Below are 9,217 nucleotides of genomic sequence, written 5' to 3'. Positions count from 1 at the left end.
TTGAATGAGACAGAGGATAATTACTTTTCAACGAGAGAAAATCTTTTCGTATTTTATATCGTCACAATATTTCTTGGTCATTTTGTAAATTTCGGTAAAGAATACATTGGATTATTGCTGAAGACTCTACAGTAATCTGTAGCTTGAAACATCCTTGATTTTTTTTTATCTTTGGTTGAAAATTGTTTGATTGGCAATCATACATGTTTTTTGTTGTTGTCATGATTCAATTTATGAAATCACATGACTTTAAAGATTGAATATTCAAACTATATTCTTATACAAATCATGACACACGTAACCTTGGTGTCCTTCATGTATGATTTTGAAATTATATTAGAGCAATTTTTCTCGTTTTGACTTCATCGATATATATAAATCTGACTTGTATAACAATCATCATGATGTCCTTGTGCTAATTCATTTCAGAATAAAGTTCCTAACATTGTTTGCGTCATCGGTGGTTTTTTTACAATATCTACTATATTTTATTTCAAGCTGGATGTATATTCATATGTGTTTCATGGTTAAACCTGTTGTACAAGTTCAAGTTCATTGAGTATTGTACTTTGTAGTACTAGTATATGATTCTGTGGTTTCTTATGCATGCTCATAACGGCAAGAATATTAAAGCTCGTAGTTTTCCCCTTGTTGTATTTTCTTATGAGGTTGATTTGTATAAAGAAGCTAATTTCATCCTTTCCCATTCCAGTTCTGCTACAAAGGTTACGTCCTCTCACTGATAATTCGAAGTGACTATGTGGAACCCATCTTGCATCATAGGTAACATATACAGTTATATGTGCCTCACATCTTGTATTATATCAATATATAAGCCAGACATAGGTAGTCTTTTGAAAGCTAAATTGTATGTCAACACATTTGATTGCAGCTTTCTTATTGTTAACAAACTCATTATTTCTATGTAACATAATTCCAATAAAGCTCACAAATGATGTTTACATATGTACCTACAAGTTAATAATATTTTCAAGATTTTGCGTCATCTATTATGATTTTCCTGATACAGAGTTGTTAATTATCAGTATGATTTTAAACATAGGTTTCAAATGATTAAGGTGACTTCCGATACTAAGGGAGATAACAACATTTTACTGATGTAAAACTGGTTCCCGTTTAAAAATTTAGGATATATCGCCTGTATATCTAGGTCACGGTAACAGTTCCGATGTCGTCTGTTGTCAACGTGTGTAAACAACTTCCAAGTTACAGCTCATCGCTCAGAAGAAAGGATAAATGCATGCGTTCTTTAAAAATAAAGAATATGAATAGCTTCAGCCTGAAAGTTCACACAGTCTTAAATGATTCTCAACTTATAATATCATATGATATAAGTTTTTGAGAGTTGGAGAAATTCGGCGTCCGATCACAGACAGTGATGTTTCGTTTGACGGAACCTGGAAAGAAGGTCGACGGCTAGCTCTGATGATCACCTAGCGCAGAATATGTTCGTTAAGATGCAAAACTGTCCCCTGCGGATACTGTCTGAGAACGGAAATACGACCTTCAAGGCTTGGACCAGGAGGTGGAGGCCGTGGAGCATTTTGTCCATACCATATCGTTGTAGCTGCAGTGCATGTAACCTGCGTATCATGTGTGACAGTGTAGAAACGAGGGGGAAAATGGGACTGGTGGATTTGTTATCAATTCAAAAGCTGCACATGGTAAGAGAGTTCAATTTTCTCTTTATTATATATTCTCTTTAGACTTTACACATTTTACTGGTTGGAGAAGGTGTATGGTTTCATGTCTTGAATAAATGAACCTGCCCCACACCTCTCTTTTTCTTTCTTTAATTCCCCTCTATTATGGTCTGGGGTTTATGTGGTTTGAGGGTAAAAAGCTTTATTTTGAGGGGAAGTGCTGCCCAAATTTTTTATGAAGCTGGACTTAGTAATTTTTCTGGAATTTTGCCCCTGGAAGTTATTTATCATTTTTGCAATGTACACAAAGACATCTATACATAAGGGGCTTTAGTTTTGCATCCAAAAGGAGAGGATTATTTTGTAAATACTTATTTGGTAGCAATTATATAACCATAAATAAAATTAGAATTGAAAAAGTAAACAATTGCAGTCACAATGATTCATTCACAAAAATAATGTTTTACAAACTCAAAATATTAGTTTTCTTTATTTTATAATCAGAATTTTCATATTAAGTCATCTTTTGCATGTGATCAGAGACCAAGTGGTCGGACACCTTACATATTTAGAATGATGTGTAGAATGCAGGATAATGCATGAAGGCAAAAAAGAAAATTAAGAAGGGGGGCACCCACCCTCATCCCACATTATTAGAAATAAATGTGAGTCTGTGATCTATAAGAATAAAATTAAGGTAAACATGAATTCACAATCATATTATATAAATATAAATTGAAAAAATCAATTGTATATTCCAAATAAAATTATGAACTCAAGTCTAAATAGTTTATAGTTTATCTAATTAACCAATACATGTGCAGACTGACATTTCATATCATATTTTTCAGGAATGATACATGCAGGAATTTGTGCCACACATTTCAACAATTTCCTTAATGGATTGAATGTACTGTCTGTGAATTCATCAGCCATACTTAAAGAAAAAGGAGAATTAAACTGGAAAGAAAATATTTGCAGTTGCAAAAGAATCCTGTAAATAAATTCAAAAGAAGAAACAGTTTTAAACATGGTTAATTTAATGAATAATTGGAAGGTAATTAAACCTTTAGTCATATAATTCATAAATTTTCCTAAGTAGATATAAAGTATAATGAGGACCATAATTATATTCATATTTGCACTTAAGCAGTCATAAAAATGAATTAACAGATCTTGGTAATAATTTCAAGTTTAGGGTCAATATTTCAAATCAATTTTGTGGTAAAGCATTGTTATATATACTTGAAGACTTTCATGTATAGAACATGACAGAATTTGTTTCAACAAAAATATTGAACTAGAATTAGTTACATATGTATAATTTATTAAATGAAATCTATATTAATGTATAATTTCAACAAATTTAATGAAACCTATTTGGTTTTGAAAGCCTTTATACATATTATTATTACAAATTTCATTGTTAACAGCCTGAGTTTCCAGTTAATTTTAAATGTAATATGTTTTAGCTATAGTATTTGAACACTGCATGCACTTTCATTTATATATATTTGTTATCACTTTTTTTCATTAGGTTGAAGCTAGTTATGTTGCAGAATTGCAAATGTTTGGTACTGGTTGAAACTATGAAAGTAATACAGGTAAATTTAAAGAATTTAGACTTTAACTTTATTAATAGAAAAGATATTCCCAAATGTCAAGGTGAAAGTGGACATTGTAGATTCTAAACACCCATGTGAAAGCAACAGTCTTCTATGGTGAGAGGATGCCATACTTAGCAATGCTCTTGTTATTATATGGAATATGGCTTTTTTTATCATTATTTTCACTATTTTGATATTGAACAACCAACATTGATAAAAAGTAATATAAAACTCTCACTTTTTATGAATTCTATATTATTTGATTATATTAATTTACTTATTTAATTTTTGTTATATTTGTTATCAATTGTAGGTCTCATGGTCATCATTTAACAGCAAGTTATTAGCAGCAGTTTTGTAGAAAAATGAAGGATGACTGTCAATGGTAAATACATACATTTTAGGATAATTACATGTAGTTACCTTTGAAAAAAAACTTAGGTTCCATTTGAGACTTTTTAATCTGATAATGGTGTTTTGCAGGCATTTATAACATTTCTTTTTGGACAATATATTTAGTAGACTCAACTATAAAATGTAGGATCATGTAAACTTGTACACAGATGTCACTGACCTACATTTTCCACTTCACTGACTTTGGTTACATTAAACATCCAATTTCATATACAACAAATGTATATCTCAGCAACTAAAAGGTGTCAGATCATGCAAACTTATATATACACTCTCAGTCTCAGTAAGTAACTCAGCTTCCAGGCAAAAGAAGGTCACAGTGATCCACATTTTACACTATTGATTTGTACTTTATTTTATAATTTAAATACAAAGTATATTATCAAGACTGCCACTGGTTCTTATGTGCCACAATTCTGACAATGAAGATAACTATGTGATGTAGATAACTTATGTTTATTTCAAACTTGGTCACATGCTGTATATATGTAAATTTTTACCAAAAAGAACAGTTCAACTGTTTTGATTTAAGGTACACATATATGGTAAAGGTCACACCTATTAAATATACATGTATACCTTGAATTTATTTGCATTGGACCCTATAATGCTCCCTATATCATTTATATTGTCAATTATTGCATTCCAAATTGCCATTGTTCACAAAACAAAAACCACTAAAAAGGATGGCCATCATATGCAAAAGCAATATAAAATGCATACCCATCAGCTGACCTAATTATTGCAATCACTTCAAAAACCTGGCCATATATCATATTATAAAACTCTTAATGAGTACCTTTGTTAGTCAGGTATAATATAATCTTTTTAAATTGATGTTGTAATGCATGATTGGATTAATTTTGCACTCACTGAAATATTATATAGATTTAGTAGTTTATTAGTATATATTACACCTTTTCATTACAAATAAATAAATTAAACTTTCAGGTAAATGCAGCAACAAAATGTTCCCCTGGAAAATTTATGTAGAAAATTTGGGAAAGTATGAATAAGAAATTAGAGAGGCAAACAGATAACCAGAAAACAAAGATTTTGAAAGAAAAGAATTGCCACTAATAGTAATATGCTATATCTGACTGGGAGCAACATGTACTATTCAATATGGAAGGATTGATAATTTTGACTGAGAACACAGTGAACTCTAATAATGCTATGACTATCAATAAGTACTTGACTGAATCAGAGGAGTAAACTATTTACACATTTGTAAATATAACAGTTATATGTTTGCTTGATTATTGAGGCATTCAAAATAAAGAAAGTTGAAAAACCTTTGAAAAAGTTATAATTTCATCATTTTTTGGTTATGTTACTATGACAACTGAAATATATAATGTATTATCATTATGCTTCATCAAACTTAAATCATTAATTGTGGAAAAGGTGACAAAGTCTTTTTTAATCCATTTACTTGCATGACTGTTACCTATGAATCGATAATTTAAAAAAAATATATTTGGTGATTTTCGCTAACTTCTGAGTAATTTATTTTGCTCATTTAAGACCACAGTAATGCTAATATAAGCTGCATTACAATGTATCATAATATTTGTTTACATTTACATAGAAGCCATGTGTTGTTGGTCTGAAATCATGGTATTTGATCGGCCATTGTCTGTTAGGTTGTTAATCTTGCACATCAGAACAATGCAAAAACTTGAATTTTCCAACTTCATGTCCTGTTGCCATGGTAACCGTTGTTCATAGAAACCAAACAATTGTTCTCATTTGATTGCCTTGTGAAACTGTATTATTCTGTGTTAGTTTAACAAAGGATATGACAACATATGTCACACTTTGATCACCGATGATGAAAGATATACAAAAAACTGCTGTTGATCACTGTTTCGTTAGGGGTCACAAAAACATTTTTTGTGCAAAAAATAGTCTGGTGACCCATATTTTTTTTTATTTCTTTTTAAAGCTCATTGTTATGACCATCTTATGTCAAATTTAAAAAAATATTCAATGGACCATTTTTTTGGAAATTTAAGAAAAATAGAAATTTTTAACAAAATCTGTGTTTTTTTTGTGGAGCAGTGTTGATGAAATTAGAGACGAAATCAATGAAAATGAATAAAACTGCCATTATTTGTGTTTTATTTACATTTTAAATAATAATGTTGTAATAAATGAAGAACAAACCCTTCAAAATACTTTCAAAGGCTTGAAAAAAATCCAGAGTTTCTACATCAGGTATGTATTTATGCATACACGTGATGTACCAACTTTGGTGACCGTTACCATGGAAACGAGTCTGGTGACATACTATTTTTAACTCAAATTTTCATAGAGGCCATTGCATAGTATATGTATGCAAATTTTAAGAAAAATTCAATGGTGAAAAAAAATTTGCTATATCTGTAGGGATCCACCTTAAGTTGAATGTATTCCAGACGTTGAATATTTTAAGTTGATCTTTATAGAATACCAAAGAATTACAATCCCGTCTTTTTTCAATCGATTTTGAAACGTTAAAACATCCTCGTATTTGTACGTATCTAGCTCTGAACTGCCAATTTAGCTTTTTTATATAATGTTTTCGTCTTTTCGTCAGTTTTGTTTTACCAAGGTGTTCGATTAGTGAAAAAGGGAGATACAAGAAACCAATAAAATATTCAAACTCATAAGTCGAATCACTCTCACAATGTCATTACAAATTAAAACAACAAACGACAAAAAGACAAACAACAGGACACAACACATCACACAAAAAACTAAAGAATTAACAACTGCAACCCCACCAAACCCTGGAAGTAATTTCAAGTGATACAGATGGGTAATGATATTGTTGCACATGTTGCACTCATCGTGATGCTCATGTAGGTACAAACCCGTATATGAAACATTTATTCAATAACAGTCAACCAACTAGTGATGGCGTGCATAAAAGTTTAGAAAGGGTGATTTCATCTTCACCACTTGGAACTCTTGGTTCAAAATCTTCCTTATTAGCATCAATCAGGCTTCTAAAAAGGAATTTATATTACGAAATACACGCTCTGGAGTATCGTGTCTACTGGGGGATATATGCCTGTAACAAGCCAGGAATATGAAATTTCTTTGAAGTTCGGTATTTTTGTTATTTTACTTTTTTATACACCATATGCAGGTGCTGGTGGAAGGTTGCTAATATTTATTGTTAAAAGTACCCTTGGTCGCTTCTGCACTTTTTAATTATTCAAAAACATGTTTTATCCGCATAAATAGGATAGATAAAATCAGCTGATTTTTAAAAAGAATATCTCTTCTGAAATTGCCTTTGAAATGCATCAAGTAAGATCGGGGATTTCATTCTTATCTCTTAACCGAATATCAGTACCACTCCATCGACCTAAAATTGACCTTGCTAAAAAAAAAGGTATATCTGCGTGCAAATAGTGACTCAATTGGTATTGATATTGTAATTTTTATAAACAGTAGTATAATTCGGAGTCGTATTCTAAACATGACTAACCTCTTTAAGTAAGGTTTAAGTTCTCTCCGGAAAAGTTTATTGGGAAATTTGATTTCGGATTAGCCCTGTCAAAGATTAATATCGCTGAGTAATTTTTGTCGTGAAGACAATTAAGTATTTTAGTTTTGCCATTGTATTTTGTTACTATTGCAGAAAAAACTGCTTAGCATTTTGGAATATCTCATTTGCACATTTGCCTGGTTTTTCTTGGGGACTGTGTTGCTTTTCTTTCTATGGTAAGGATTTGTTTGATTTGACTCGTTTCCTTTGAATGCAACCTAAATTTATCATTTCTGCACTGGTAAACCAATTTTGATCTAACACGGTCATTTTGACCTGCACAGCACTTAAAAAACTACTAAACTTTGAGATGTTATGTCCTTTTCAGTTTTTCAGTCATTTAAGACTTATCCACTGCTGTAAATTCAGTACTGATATGCTACGTATACTGAACAGAACTTAACTGACTGCAAGGGTACTTTAAATTGACTTAAAATTGAACATGACTAAATTAAAGAACCTAAGTGAGCACGCTCACATACCCTACGTCCCCAAATTGGCATTGGAGAAATTAAATAAGTGTAAAAAAAATGTATAAGAAAAAATAATGACTAGTAATTTCTAGTCAATATGCCCATCATGCACATCTGCATAGTATTGTCATGAAATTCTGTTGTGTGGTTTCAGAAGAGTTGAGATGACAAACTGTTGCAGAAGTACATTGAAGCAAATGAGTTCAAAGGGGTGTAACTCCTAGAAAAAGAAATTGAATCGCAATTTCCCGTCGATATGCACAACTACATAGTATGTCCTTATTATCTGAAAAGGTTTCGTGAAATTCTGTTGTGTGGTTTGAGAGGAGTTGCGATCACAACTGTTGCAGTAGTACATTAAAGTAAACAAGTTCAAAGAGGCGTAACTCCTAGAAAAATAATTGAATCGCAATTTCCCGTCGATATGCACAAATACATAATATGTCCTTATTATCTGAAAAGGTTTCGTGAAATTCTGTTGTGTGGTTTTAGTGGAGTTGCGATGACAAACTGCTGCAGTAGTACATTAAAGTAAATAAATTCAAAGGGGCGTAACTCCTAGAAAAAAAATTGAATCGCAATTTTCCGTCGATATGCACAACTACATAGTATGTCCTTATTATCTGAAAAGGTTTCGTGAAATTCTGTTGTGTGGTTAGAGAGGAGTTGCGATGACAAACTGTTGCAGTAGTACATTAAAGTCAATAAGTTCAAAGGGGCGTAACTCCTAGAAAAAAAATTGAATCGCAATTTTTCGTCGATATGCACAACTACATAGTATGTCCTTATTATCTGAAAAGGTTTCGTGAAATTCTGATGTGTGGGTTGAGAGGAGTTGCGATGACAAGAAACAGGACGGACTGACGGACGGACGGACGGGTCAAAAACATTATACCCTCCGCAACACGGTGCGTGGGGTATAATTAAATTTTTGTTCTGTCTTTGCAGATCCTGTTTAGATCAAAATTACCGCTTTAGACTAAAACTCATTTGCTAGTGCACACAATCCAGTAAAACGATCCGAGTGTTATCAGACATACTACTACTAGGAGAGTGTATAACGGTCTCGGAGATCTGTAAGGGTATTGCGATGTGGGTTGTGAAAACTCATATTTTTTTCACTTGTTCAATGGTTATTAGTTCTATGGTTGGGGATCACAAACTATAATGTCAACCAGAAGTTTGGATTAAAAACTCATTTAAGATACCAGGCTTATAGTTTAGTATGCCGGACGCGCGATTCACAAACACAAATCTCATATGTGGCGCTTGAACCAAAACATTACCATACGAAGCTAAAAAGCTTTAAAATTAAAAAATCCGAAAATTACATGCCAAATACGACTAAAGCAATCTATTCGCGGGGCTTGAAAATCTTATAGTATTAAATAATTTACCATTTTTAAACAATTGTTGTACATAAACAGATCACATTTATATCAATGATATTTCATGTCTACACACACGTGTTTAATACTGGGTTGGTGATACCATCGAGGACAAAATTAAACGTCCACC

General features: G+C 31.8%; 1 long non-coding RNA gene across 1 annotated transcript; it reads left to right on the top strand.

The window, feature by feature from the left end:
- The first annotated feature begins 1,254 nt into the window (after positions 1-1,254).
- LOC143058665 (uncharacterized) lies at positions 1,255-4,990 on the top strand. Its single transcript, XR_012973179.1, has 5 exons — positions 1,255-1,685; positions 2,516-2,721; positions 3,202-3,268; positions 3,585-3,656; positions 4,637-4,990. It is a non-coding gene; the product is annotated as an uncharacterized LOC143058665 (long non-coding RNA).
- The last annotated feature ends 4,227 nt before the right edge of the window (positions 4,991-9,217 follow it).

Source organism: Mytilus galloprovincialis, chromosome 14, assembly GCF_965363235.1.
Source record: "Mytilus galloprovincialis chromosome 14, xbMytGall1.hap1.1, whole genome shotgun sequence".
NCBI lineage: Eukaryota > Metazoa > Mollusca > Bivalvia > Mytilida > Mytilidae > Mytilus > Mytilus galloprovincialis.
This window is presented reverse-complemented; position numbering and strand designations above follow the sequence as displayed.